Below are 14,805 nucleotides of genomic sequence, written 5' to 3' on the forward strand. Positions count from 1 at the left end.
ATGTTGCAAGGCATTAAATTACTGTTTATTTTTTTTGCATTTTAACTTTGTGAACTATAAACTCATGCGTCTCCTCACGGTTTGTGTCTCAGTTTGTGAGCTAACTGTTAACAATGCTCCCCTTCTCCCCTGCTGGCCACGCCCACTCCTGCCCGATCCTTGCGGAGCTCCACGCCCATTAATCAGGCATCTTTTGAAAAAATTCTGAAGTAGACTTTAACCCAAAGTGGGGGGTTTCATGGCCCTTTAATGCTTAGAGAGTCAAAAATGGCTGGATTCATACAGTACATATCTGGATATAGGCCCCAGTTGAGCCTGTGTTATTAGTTTAATCGGTTGTTATCTGGGAATAACATTCTTTGAAATGTCATGGTTGACCAATCAGACTAAAGTATCCCAAAGTAGCGTGTAATAATTGTATTTAATGGCTGTTTTTCAGTTTCTTATTATGAATTCCATTCCTCTGAGCACAAAAGATGTAATAATGCAGCGTTAATGAAAATATGCGCTTTGAGCATTTTGCAACAGCCTTCACAAATCACAAAGAGCCACATTAATCACCTCAGATCTCAAACAAAAGTAAAGACTTTCTGTCTCGGCCGTGTCTTGGCATTGGAAACGTAAATGGCCATCAAGGGGGTTCAGCCCTTTTCATCACTTTCAGAATTTTAGACTTATTGGCCCCTACAAAAATACTGTTTATCTAACATCAACCCTAAATCTGGCTCAATAACAGGAAAAGCCTTGTAAATATGATTTGGTTTCAAAAACCCTTGCCAATAATAGAGGTCTCATAACCGTTTCTAGGGAAATTAAGCATAGGCAGAATAATAATCATACATATAAGCCTGTAAAACGTAGCTAGTATTTAATGTAGCTTGAATCCGGAACATATTTAATACTAATTTCGCTGGAGATATAAAGCATGTCTGTGTGGTGAAGTACAGCTGCAAATTCTTAATGTTTAATCAATGTCAGTGCAGTTGAACGGTGCACAGCTCTGCAGACTATTTTGCAAGCTCCTTATCATTGATATAATACTTTAACATGCAGTGAACTGTTTGGTAGGATTAATTATACACTGATTAAGTTCAATGTTATATAACTAAAGTCCCATTTTTCTGTAGGCACGACTGTAAAGTGTGCGGTTGGATGACAGCCAGTCTGTGATTTCTACCCATTAATACTGAAGTGTACAGTGTAGGTCATGCGTGCTTGGTGTCTGATTGCTTTTCATGTAGCATTCACAGTTTATTAACAAGTTGGCCAGTCAAATATGTCAGAAAGTACTGTACTTTATAACTAATAAAGGCACTTGGAAAGAGGACAAGATGTAGCATTACCACACAAATTGGCTGTAAATTTTGAAGCGAAGTCATTAAATTAACTCCGAGAGTCAACACACTGGACACTTTATATTCAGTTATTTGGCAGCGGACTTTTTGGACATTTCAGTAGACATGCAACATTAGCAAGCTGCGAAATTTACCTTCGCTGCATTGTGTAACGTGTGAATGTTTTTCGTTTATTATTTGTCCCCATGGACGAGTTTTTAGTCTGGCCGTTACTCAAGTAAACAGATTTTACTTCCCCCTACAGCGTTATTTAAATTCTTCAAACTGCTTATTCCTGGCTAATTTTTCATACACACATCTGGATGTTGACCTTTATGAAAACGTGTCAGACTTCACACGTAAAGGAGTTGAGGGACTGTTATGTTTTAAGGACACGTTTTTTGAATGTGTATTTTTTTTCCCAGGCTGAAAATTTAGCTATGGTCTAGCTTCCAGTTCCTTTTAAGAAAGTTAGTTCATATGGCGGCCATATTGTTTGTACACTTAACTGCTGTTTATTTTTGTCGGAAACAATTGAAAAACCTTGAAAATGTTTTAAAATAAATACTTTAAATCAGCCACGGTAGCAGTATCATACATTTAGGTATTTAGCTGATTCAGTCATTCATTTTCTTTTCGGCTTAGTCCCTTTAATCACCTGGGGTCGCCACAGCAGAATGAACCACCAACTTATCCAGCATATGTTTTCCACAGTGGATGCCCTTCCAGCCGCAACCAAACACTGGGAAACACCCATACACACTCTTTCACACACGTACACTACAGCCAATTTAGCTTATTCAATTCAACTCCACACAGAAACATCAACTGACCCAGCCAGGGCTTGAACCAGCGACTTTCTTGCTTTGAGGCGATCGTTCTACCTACTGCACCACTGTGACACCCTATCCAGCTGATTTCATGTTTAAATATAATTTAATAAAGTGATTGGGATACCATTTCTACTGCTGCTGTTTTGAGCATTGCGATTGTCATATGGACGTAACGTTTTGGTGCCAAGATGTGAGCATATTTACTCATTATCATACCAAAGATATGGCAACCCAAGGGCTGCTGGTGCCTCATATTTACATTCAGCAATCTTTCCCAAATCAAAAGAACCCACGTCATGTGTGTGACATTTTAGTGGTGCAAAGGCATGACTTTGGAGCCCAAGGTCAGTTAGGCTCCCTCTAACTATGTCTATTCTGTACTGTGTCCCAAATCCAGAGTCTATCTCCAGATGTCTGCTATATTCTGGTACAAAGCTACATTAGGGGCTCCCAACTACCTCTGAGGCTTAACATTCAGAATCTGTAGTCTGATCACCCATCCAGTTTATGTCAGTGATATTCCTATACAAATGTATGGTAGTGGCTGTCAAGGACCTCTGAGGCTCTACATTTGGAATCTGTACCTAAACTATGAGGGCTCACTTCAAATTGTGCTATACTGATGACTTTAGTTCATTTAAGGTATTTGGTCCCACATTTAGATTTAATACCTCATTCCAAATCAGAAGAGTCAACCTCTGTATGTCTTAGATATTCTGATGTAAAGTTGTGACTATGGGCCCCAAGGTTAGTTTACATTTACATTTTGTACTCTGCCCCAAATCAAGAATCCCCCTGTATATATCCGTGGCATTTTGGTGCAAAAATGGATTAGGGGCATTTCAACCCAATAAAATTTAAGGGTCCACATCTTTATTTTGATTTCTGCCCCAAATCATACGAGCCGTTCTGTGTGTAGTGTTTTGGAGCTAATTTATGGCTTTGGGGCCTAAAGGTCACTGGGACAATACTTTAAAATTCTGTATTCTGTGCCAAATCATAATTGCAATCAAATATTGCAGTACAAATATATCTTATGTACCCTCAAGAGTGCTAGCCGGCAGCTAGCTCTCTGCAACTCTCACATGGTCGCCCACTGAAGCTAAGCAGGGCTGCACTGGTCAGTACCTGGATGGGAGACCACATGGGAAAGCTAGGTTGCTGCCGGAAGTGGTGTTAGTGAGACCAGCAGAGGGCTCTCAATCTGTGGTCTGGGTGAGTCCTAAAGCCCCAGTATAACGAAGAGGGCTATATACTTCTAAGTGAGTGCCTTCATTCAGATGAGACATTAAACCGTGGTCCTGACACTCTGTGGTCGTTAAAAATCCTCATATATCATAGATGGCTTCATCACCTCTCCACTAATCAGCTGTGTGGTGTGTGTTCTGGTGCGATATGGCTGCCATTGCATCATCCAGGTGGATGAGGAGATTCCCCCAATGTGTAAAGCGCTTTGAGTGTCTAGAAAAGCGCTATATAATTGTAAGGAGTTATTATTATTATTTATCAGCCTCCAAACCCTTCTGTATTCTGACCCTGCCCCAAGTCAGAAGAGCCCTCCTGTATATGTTTGTGGCATTTTGGTGTGGCCACATTACCCTAGTTTCTAATAGTCTATGGGACTCCATATTTGAATTCTGTGAGTGCAAAATGCGCCTAAGCCCGAAACTGAAAGCAAGACAGGACTTTTAACCCTCTCAAGGCAGGCGTTGCAGATTTGAAACAGTTGAAAATTAACTACCTTATTAATCCAGATACATATTGTATGAGTTTTTTTTTTTTTTACTCAGAAGTACCACTGCAGGACTTGGTTGTCCATTAGCAACAAACAGTTTCCCCTCATGGTCACCAGATGACACAAAAGACTTTCTTGAAGTACCAAATGGAAAAGTGACTTGGAAACATGACCTACTCAATGAGCATTTGAGATTGAATTTGGATCCCATATTGTTTTTGTTGTTGTTCTGCCACAGAAAAGCAATTTGTTACATTGTTTGAAAAGTTGTTTATAAAAAGTTATTGTTCATATCATATTCAGTCGTCAGTGTCTAATTACCACACTGGGCCAATGTTGCAAATCTGCAACATCCCAGAACGCCTTGCATGTGAAGGTCTCTCAAAAAAAAAAGTCAGGATTCTATTGTACTACCCCATTTGATCATTTTCCCCAAATATCAGATTTTTCGTTTTTAAAACTTAATTTGAGCCTGAGAGGGCCGTTTCATATGGATTTATTAATCATTCTTGTTGTTCAGTGAACACAAACTGTCGTAGTTTATGAAAGACGCAAACCCCTCACTGCACGACAGCTGCGCACCTTCAACAAATCTCCTAATTCCTACAGCACGAGGACTTTGTGATTGTTTATGAGCGTCAAAAGTGGCTGATCTGTTCGGCGAAAAATTTGACTGGTGTCACTGCATCCCAAACCCCTAAAATGATATAATTAAAGAAATCTGCACTGTGCTGAGCGACAGCGCTTACTGAACAGCGCAGCATTGATGATGTCTGCTAAATGACTAAAGCCTGGTTTATACTTCTGCGTTAAGTGACCGGCATAACCCACGGTGCATGCAATGCGTGTAGCTGTGCATTTATACTTCTGCGCGCTGTCTCTGTTGGTCTTCATTAACACTTCCGAAACGCTAGTTGGCAGTAAGGTGTAAATGTTCCTCTGTGTCGAGTTTCTTCACTGCTGTTTTGCTTTTCTTGAACACTTCGGGGATGTACAAGTGGCTCAAACTCGCTCATTTTGAGGCAGGAACCGGCAGACGTGCAACAACTTTGACTATGAGATAAACACAAAACAAAACTTTCCATCCGGAGCTCCTTCACGGGACTCCACACTTGTAAACAATCGCTCTATCAGGCTCGCACCATTCACGCGGCTCTCTGTCCCGCCCAGACTCGTCAGCGCTACCAAGCCGACCAATCACAGAGCTTGCGCTATGCGTCGTTGCGACGTGTAGTTACATTTTTTGAAAGGTGCACGTCAGCAACGCCGTCGTCCACGACGAAGGGCTATGCGTCAGCGCCGTAGCATATGCCGGCGTTTGACGCAGAAGTATAAATCAGCCTTAAATGTAAAATGTAGTGTAATGTAAGTGTGCCTGAATGTCATGTGAGTGCGGGCCGTCGGGGAAGACAGGAGGGGGGACAAGCGTGCTTTGGCCCGGTTCAAGGAAACTGTATATAGTGTGAGTACGCCCTGATTCTACCCTCCTACCTAAATCAAATGAGTCTTCCTGTCCATGTTTGTGATATTCGGGCACAAATATACAGGAGGAGTCATCAAGAGGCTCTAGGGCCTTACGTTTAGATCCTGTACTCTGTCCTAAATCAAAAGAACCCCACTCCACATGTCTGAGATTTTTTGGTGCGAAGATATGACTTTTGCCCTCAACTGCAGTTGGGGCCATTCATTTATATTCTCCTCTCTGTCCAAAATCAAAATATCCTCCCCTGCCGCATATGTCTGTGGTATACTAATCCAAATATATAGCAGGGGCCACCACATGTGCATTCTGTTTCTGCTCTAAATCAAGATTCCACCTTCATATGTCAGAGATGGTCTGGTGCACAGACAAGCCTTGACTCCCCAAGGGACTCTAGGGTCACACAATTAGATTCTATTCTCTGCCCTAGTTAAAAAGACTATGCAAATATCTGTAGGCATCAAGTTAGTACAAGCAGGTGGTGGTGGAGGGGGGTTTTCGTTTATTTAGTTTGTTGTGCACGAGGGGGCCAAACATCACATTTGCTTAGTTGCTTTACAAAGTCCAGGAACTTTCCTTCAGTGGCTCTTTACTCCTGTGAAATCGCAGAATTTCTGTTGTGTAACTCTCTACTATATATTCGCAGAATGTGGCTTGCAGTTTCCAGCTTCTTGTCAGCTTTTGGACTGCAAGAGTCTTTCCCTCCTTCATGAATAATTGGTTGCATATTGATTTTTAACGTCCCCCGAGAGACTCGCACTCAGAGGCTCTGCTGAGGGATTTCATTTGGGGTTTTTTGTGGTAAACAGTACACAGTCATACTTTATCCTCCCATAACTGTTGTTCTTCAATGTCTCCTTTGGTCAGCAGAGCTCAGCAGTTCACTCAGCAATTAAAAAGACATCAGGAACCGCAGGTCGGGGTAGGAAAGAGCTCAATGTAGACGTTTGTGTGTATCCGGCAGTCCCATTTGAGATTATCTATGCCATTTTTAAAAATCTTGTTTACTTTTAAAGCACTTTCCTTGGACTTACAGACTCCATCAAGAGCTTTTGCAACAAACAAGACAGACCTTTACCAACGACTTACTCAGCAGAATAGAAAATAAAGGCTCTATAGGCGGCAGAGTTATTCACATGGTAATTATGTGTCACTCTAACTGTGTCTCTTTGTGCCTCTTTAGTTAACAAATTGACTCTGGGACAATCATTCGACAATACTAAAAACCCATTAAAGATGATACTAGTCCCACTTTTTGTTCCAAAACCTTTGGAAAATTCTTGAAGAAATGTTGCAGAAACTAGACTAGCACTAACTGTCAAGAGCTTCTTTATGATCACTGCTGACACTGGAGTCGTAAAGTTTAAGGCGCTTCTCGTCTCAGCTCTCACACGTGAGGCTTTAACATGCGAACCCCGTGAGAGGGAAGTGTTGAGTTTGGTTTTATTGGAGGTGAATTTATGGAGAATGCAAATGTAGGATGTTGGGGTTAACCACAGCTCTCACTCTTCCACCGTAGTTTTCCCTCAACACCAGTCATGATTTACTGAAGATTAAACCAAAAAGGAGCTGTAACTAACACTTATTTCACAAAATATTTACTCTTACATAAAAAGCACATTTATGCAAAAACAATTAGTTAATTTAGAAAATTATTTTGAAACCATGTAGTCACAACCTATCGGTACTATATTGTCTATTGGCAGATCCTAAAGATGTTTTTTTTACTGACATTATGCTATATTAGATGTTTGATTTTACATGTTTATTTCAGATTTGTGGTAGACAATCTCAGGTTTATCTCTGATTGTGGATCTACAAAGCAATCTCTTTCAGTCTTTGAAGGCCGTGCAAGCTTGTAAGACCTTTTGAAAGCTGCTTCGGTTTTGTTGCGGTCTGACGGTGGGCATTGTTCGGACAGGGTAACCCTTCAGAGACCAATGAATACCACATCTGTAGAAAAGTGAGAAGACAAGAGCGAAAAGGGGGCGGAAGAGAGGAGGGGGCTTGCTTTTTTCTTGCCCTGCTAGTTTTTCATTTCGCCTTCCCGCACCTCCCTTCAGTTCCAGAAAGTCTGCCAGAAGACCAGAAAGAGGCAGAATCTTACTGAATAAAAAGACTTCAGCCTTAAACTTGAACAAAAGCCAGCCGGCAGAGCTTTATTGCTGCGACGTCCTTCTACAATGTGCCAAGAGAATTTTAATCAGAGACCCCTCCCTTATGTGTGTGTGTGTGTGTGTGTGTGTGTGTTTTCTCTCTTTAGTTTCTGACTCTCTATCAGCCACTCCTAATCATGTGAGATAAGTAGTTTGCTATCTTCTCTTGTGGAGACCGGAGAGCTCATGCAGGAACGCTAAAAATTTGTGTGAAGAAGTGTGAGAAGAAACCCAAGTCTGAGAACAGGAAGTTCTGGAACTCAAGCAGGTGAATTTTTCTCTCCCTTGCAATTTTTGTTCTCTGCCGAGGTTAGTGTGCCATTATCTCCTCTGCATTTTTGAGGTGCATTTTTCTCTGTTTAATTTGGACCATAGCTGCAATGCAGAGATGCCTTGCCAATACCACTACCCTGATAAGTCTGCACTTTTGCATGCATATTTGTGTGAGGAATTAAAGAGAAACTTTAGGCCAGAGGTTCTCTACTCTGTTTCTGGAGATCTGCCTTTCTGCAGAGTTCTGCTCCAACCACGATCAAATACAACTGAATGAATTAATTTGGACTTGAAGCAGCACTGGACACAGTGGCTCAGTGGTTAGCACTGTTGCCTTACAGCAAGAAGGTTGCTGGTTTGAGTCCCAGCTGGACCAGTTCGCATTTGTGTGTGGAGTTTGCATGTTCTCCTTGAATTCATGTGGGTTTCCTCTGGGTGCTCTAGTTTACCCCATAGTTCAAAGAAATGCTCTACTACTAAATTAAATAAAAAAAACTAAATTGTCGAAGTGTGTATGTATGTGAATGATTGTGTATGGGTGTTTCCCAGTATTGGGTTGCAGCTGGAAGGGCGTCTGCTGTGTAAAACATATGCTGGCTAAGTTGGTTTATTCCGCTGTGTGGACCCCAGATGAATAAATGAACTAAGCCGAAGGAAAATTAATGAATAAATTAACGAGAGACATTACGCCAGAGGTCCTCAATCCTGTTTCTGGAGATATACTGTACCTTCCTGCAGAGTTCAGCTCCAACCCTGATCAAATACAACTATATGAATTAATAAGAACTTAAAGCAGCGCTTGATAATTACAGACAGGTTTGTTTGATCAACTCAAATCTACCCGACGATCTGGTGGATCTCCAGGAGCTAAGTTGGTGACCTCTGCTTTCCGCAATACCAAAATATTCTAAGTTCTGTCATTCACTCACCCTGATGTTATTCCAAATCTAAAGGACAAATAAGAGGAATCAATTGAATTTCAACGTTTTTGCATTGGGTCATAAAACTTTTGTGTTTTAAGAAAATATATATTTACAGCCTCTCTGAAAAATTTGCATTCCCCTAAGGGAATTCGCATTCACTTGGAAACATGTTGTATTACTTTTGAAAACTTTATTATTTTTACATTTTGTTAGTCTAGCTAATCTTGTTGCACTTATGTGATTTCTGCCTTAAGGCTCCTACACACCGGGACGTTTTTAGTTTGCGTTTATTGTCAGCTTTTTACGAGACGTTTTTCAGTGTTCAAACCCAAGCACTTTTCACTGGCGTCAAGCTGAAGAGTATGCTAAATCACTCTTTTGACGTTAGATGGTGCTGCACAACTATAAGCTTCTGACACCCGGGTATAACACAGAAGAAGAGGAGGAGAGGAAGTTCGCACGTTTGTTTATAAAGTTACTGGTGACTCGAACAAGCATAGATGGTTCAAGCAGCAGCTCCAGCTTTAGCGATGAAGAAATGATTAGTGTTCACAGAGCAATAAGCAGCTCCACGTTCATATCGCCTCTGGGCATCTTTTTCAATGCGCTCACATTGACAGTTTTGCGCTTGAGCGCCTCCAAGTGCTGTTTACAGTAACTTTAGCAGCTTCGTGCACGTGAGCAAAAGTGCCGATCTGATTGGTGGAGAAGGTTTTGAAGCCGCGCGTCAAAACAAAAAAACGAGCATGAGGCGTTTTTTTTAAAATGACGCTTTTGCGCCTGGCGTTTTGCGCGTTGGTGTGCACAATCACATTGACGCCCTTTATTTAGTTACGAGGCGTTAAACGTCGACAGAAAACACGAGCAAAAAACGTCTCGGTTTGCACGGGCCTTTAAACTGAGAAAATTTTGCCAAGTAGGAAAAGAAATGGTGGACAAATGAAAATCATCTTGGCAAAGTTTTGTCAGCATGAAACATTTACATCTTCACCTACTGCATTCCAAAAACAGGTATATCATAACTCAGTTTTTTATAACTTACTTTTACCCTCAAGCAAAGAAAGAAAAAGGTGATGTACTTCTATCTGAAATGGAATGTTGATTAGGGGGCTGATCTTTAATTTTTCTTCCCCCCCCCCCCCCCCCCAATAGCCAACTAACAGTAAGAGGACAGTGGTTAAAAATATTGTAGCTGAATCAGCCAATCTGACGTCAACAGTTAAGGACCCGCTACTATAAGCACAAAAGAAATGGTCAGACTTTGATTGAAAATTACCAAAACAAGCATTATTGTTCAGTGGAATAATTTGCAATGATTAATTGTTCACCTTAGGGTGCATCATCTAAGGGTACAGTTCGTTTAGCCAGTGTAAAGATGTCTTCTAAACTTGGGTGCGCACCCACAAACTATGTCCGAGTCCGCCTAAAAGAGGTGGTCTGGGCTTTGGTTCACGCAAACTCTGGTCCAGTTCACTTCTGGTATGAATGCAATTATACCAAATAACGGAAGTGAACCGCCAGCAGTACAACAACCCATCGTTTCCATAACGTTTATTTGTTTGTATGTGTGGCTGTGTATCAAGTACTGTATCTTGGTGACAAGCTGGACTGAGCCAGGGCAAGCACAGTGATAATTTCTACTTCTCTCTTCCAAAAACTGCTTCTGCAGACATTGTGTCATGTTCTGAACGTTTATATTATTTTTGCGGCAGATAGATGCGAGTCGCTTTCTGTATGTCCAAAACCAAAAGATTCAGTAAAAGCAGAATGACTGCGATGTGCGGAGTGTGGACGTCTTTTCATTTTGGCACTTTGCTTTCTTGTCCGTCACCTAGCAACAGCCGTACACACAACAGCAACTCAATGACGCAAGCGTACCGGGATTCAGACGGAAAAAAAAGAGTGTGAACACAAACCAACCGAAAAGGTGGCAAGGGTGGACAATCGAACTTGGGTACGGTCCAGACAATTAAACCAAGTGTGAAAGCACCTTAAAGCACAGGTGTCAAACACAGTTTTTGGAGGGCCGCCGCTCTGCACAGTTTAGTTCCAGCCATAAATAAACACACCTGATCATAGGTATAGGTCTAGGTCACACTAGAGTTTGAGCATTGGAATTCTGTTGCATGGTGTTGTGAAAAGGGGCGGGATTAAACAAGATGATTAGATATTTTAAGAGGTGAGCGATTGGCCCATATTTTAAATTTCTGTTCAGAGAGGTCATGCACTGATCTTCGATTGGTCTTACGCAATTAGGTGATGTGATTTCACAGGTCAGAGTTCACCAAGCTTGAACTTTCCAACGCAGCGAACTCGCACAGGCTTGTGTTTTCGGAATGGAAGTCTATGGGGAGAAAAGTCCAGTGTGACCGTGGTTTTAGTGTATTGGACCAGGGTTGGAGCTTAACTGTGCAAGATAACAGCCCTCCAAGAAGAGTTGGACACCCCTGACCTTAATGTTAACATGTGCGCTAACAAAATAAACATTGTAAATTTTGATTTCACACCGATTTTAAAGACATGAAGGTTACTAGAAAGCTACAGGCAGGGTGGATCAAAACCCTGCAGGATTGTGGATCACCGGGACTGAAACTCTCTACTCCTGCACTAGAAAGTTCTTGGCATGTTTGTTGGAGCTAAACTCTACAGGACTGTGGCCATCCAGGGGCACGATTGGACAACCAGTTCAATATTTTTCATACAAACCTTTGAGATTTATCTGTTCAAATTGAGTGTGCATGAGGGATTCTGGTTCTTGACTGTTAAGTTGTTTGTAAATTATCATGTGAGTTCAAACACAATTTGCATCCCTGTCATCTTGCAGTCGAGAGAATAAATAACTCATTAGTGGACAAGGCAGCAACCCTGGGCCCAAATCCAACTCTAAATTAAAGTCAGATGGACTTGCCTCAGCAGTGCAGTGCTTTCCTGAGACGTCCACTTGGACAGACCTTGATGGATATATCCTTATGCAGGTCAGAGGTTAGGGTGCCGACAATGTGCTTCAGTTTAATAGCAAAGAGAGACGCTTTGCCTGAGGGCTGACTCTCTGTGTGTGTGTTTGTTAGTAAAGGTGCAAAAGTGTGTTTGATGTAAACTGATGCTAGAAACGAGGCCTTGCCGTGTCATCTCACTTCTCACACTCGTTGCCTGAAGGGCAGCATGCGAGGTTTTGAGCACAGCAGTCAGCAGGCTTGTTTGTCTTTCGTATGTTTCTGTTTACTGACGTGATCTTAAGTGGGCATAAAAGCAGGTTGCTCACAGGCCCTTTGGCCCATTATGCTCCGCGTTTCCAGATGAATGCTACCCGTTCATAGATGAAATGCCGTGAAAACCACACCAGTCCACATGATTGCTTTTGCCCACTGCATAAACCTTGTGCCCTGTATGTGTTTGCGAATAGAGGGGAACACAAATTCTGTGTAATTTTAAGTTGATTCTCATACATTTGGAAACTTTTTATTTAAATACCTCTTTTACTTCATAATGAAAGACATTTGTGAAGCTTTTGAATTACTTTAGACGTTTTGGGAATCTGGATATTTATGAGACTGTAAAATGAACCATTTCATGACAGTGGTTTTGGGATATTAGACTACAGTGGTTGGTCTTTTAGTTACCAAAACGAACTGCTTGTTAAGACCCATTTATTTCAGAAATTTAAACTATTCTAGTCATGCTGAATGTTTTGGGGTCATCAAAGAGAATCGGTTCATAGGAATAATTTGTTTTTTGGGAGTCCAGACAGCTTTGGTTATACTGTATGTTTTTGAGTCGCTGAAGATAATCAAGTCTCAGGAATCATATGTTGTTAGGAATCTGCTTTGGTTAAGCTTTAGTTGTGAGGCGCTGAAGAGAAGCAGTTCATAGGAATCATTTGTTTTGGGGATTCTAGAATCACTAAAGAGAGTCAGTTCATAGGAATCATTTGTTTTGGGGGATCCAGATTCATTAAAGGGAATCAGTTGATAAGAATCATTTAATTTGTGAACCTGAACTGATTTGGTCATGCTGTAAGTTTTGGAGTCAATAAAGAAAATCAGTTCACAGGAATAATTTGTTATTAGGGATACAGACTGCATTGGTCATACTGTATGTTTATGAGTTACTAAAGAGATTCAGTACATTTGAATAATTTGATTTGGGAACCTGGACTGCTTTGGTCATGCTGTATATTTTTGAGTCACTGAAAAGAATCAGTTCATGGGAATCATTCATTATTATGATTCCAGACAGCTTTGGTCAAGCTTTGTTTTTGAGTCGTTAAAGATATTCAATTCTTAGGAATGATTCGGTTTGGTAATCTTGACTGCTTTGGTCATGCTGTATGTTTTAAAACAGCAAAGAGAATCAGTTCATAGGAGTCATTCCTTATTAGGAATTCAGATTGCTTTGTTCAAGCTTTAGTTTTTGAGTCGTTAAAGAGAATCAGTTCATAGGAATCATTTGATTTGGGAAGCTGGATGGCTTTGGTCATGCTTTAAGTTTTTGAGTCACTAAAGAGAATAAGTTCATAGAAATAATTCGTTATTAGGATTCCAGATGGCCTTGGTCAGTTCATAGAAATCATTTATTTGGAAATTTTGACTGCTTTGGTCATGGTCTTAAGTTCTTTGAGATAATAAAGAGAATCGGTTAATAGGAATCATTTGATTTGGGAACCTGGACAGCTTTGGTTATGCTACATGTTTTGAGATACTGAAGAAAATCAGTTTATAGGAATCAATTGTTTTGGGCATCCAAACAACTTTGGTTGTGTTGTATGTTTTGAGTAACTGAAGAGAATCAGTTGATAGGAATCATTTGATTTGGGAATTCCAACCGATTTGATTTTGCTGTTTGTTGTTGAGTGACTAAAGAGAATCAGTTCATAGGAATCATTTGATTTGGGAACCTATAATGCTATAGTCATGCTGTATGTTTTTTAGTCACTAAATAGAATCAGTTCATAGGAGTCATTTGATTTGGAAACCTAGAACGCTTTAGTCATGCTGTATATTTTTTAGTCACTAAAGAGAATCAGTTCATATGAGTCATTTGATTAGGGAACCTATAATGCTTTAGTTATGCTGTATGTTTTTAAGTCACTAAGGAGAATCAGTTCATATGAGTCATTTGATTTGGAAACCTAGAATGCTTTAGTCATGCTGTATGTTTTTAAGTCTCTAAAGAGAATCAGTTCATACTTTTGTAGAGCTGCAGTGGGATGTCTCGCCCCAAACTCATACAATCAGTTGAGACACAAGAACATTTTGAGCTGTTTTACAGATTCCAGGGCAAGGATGTACTTTTCTAGGACACCCATTTCTGTGATATCTAAACAAGTGGCTAGTACGTTTTATGTCTGGAATTCAGAACCAAAGTGGCTGAAAGTAGCTTTAACATCAGATAAACATCATTTAAAAGAGCAAAAGGACCATTTTTTTATATATAATGTAAGATTAAGTGTTCATAAAGTATTTTCAGGTCCAGTTGGTGTTGAAATTGAACATTGAGATACTTGATTATTTGGACAGAACAAAATATGTACTTGTTTGTGATATTTAATGTAACGTTTGTGCTGTCTTTGCGCTGAAAAAAAGGAAAGCATGGGATGCGTGTGAACTGTAAACCGTTGTCAAGGTGTGTAATTATCGTACTTTTTTTGCACTATATGCCAGTGTCAGGAATTGGGAAAGCGGAAGAGCCAGCTTCAGTGTTTCTCCTCGGGCTAACTGTAAATCATTCCTTCCCGTTTACACTGTGAAAAGATGCCATCACTCACCTTCACAAGCTCCATCCACACGGCCTAGAACTTCCATAGCTACTAAGATCAATAAAGCGTAGTCAGAGCCACTTTCCCCATTTCTAAAATTTCTGACGATTTTCCTAAGTGATTTAAAAGCTATAACTTTAAGAGAATTCATTTTACATTCCACCAAATGCCAGATGATATCCAGTTGCCTGTGGTTTCAACGCTTGCAGTAAATTACTAAATATTATTACGTTTGTTCTGTAAACTGGGGCCTGAAATCCACACTGGCACCAAGGGCTGTAAATCATAAGTTCAGTTTAGTCCTTTGATATTTGGT

General features: G+C 40.6%; 1 protein-coding gene across 37 annotated transcripts in view; it reads left to right on the plus strand.

Moving 5' to 3' along the window:
• add3a (adducin 3 (gamma) a) overlaps positions 1-14,805 on the plus strand; it is a 213,164-nt gene that overhangs the window by 83,308 nt on the left and 115,051 nt on the right. For 10 of the 37 annotated variants that reach the window (XM_087302854.1, XM_087302835.1, XM_087302869.1 and 7 more), the window contains one exon: positions 7,646-7,806. The exons of the other annotated variants lie outside the window; for them this stretch is intronic. The gene's annotated coding sequence lies outside the window, so the exon portion shown is untranslated. The remainder of the gene's footprint in view (positions 1-7,645; positions 7,807-14,805) is intronic. 37 annotated transcript variants of the gene reach the window in all.

The sequence above is a fragment of the Danio rerio genome, chromosome 22 (genome assembly GCF_052040795.2).
Source record: "Danio rerio strain M-AB ecotype USA chromosome 22, GRCz13ab, whole genome shotgun sequence".
Lineage (NCBI taxonomy): Eukaryota > Metazoa > Chordata > Actinopteri > Cypriniformes > Danionidae > Danio > Danio rerio.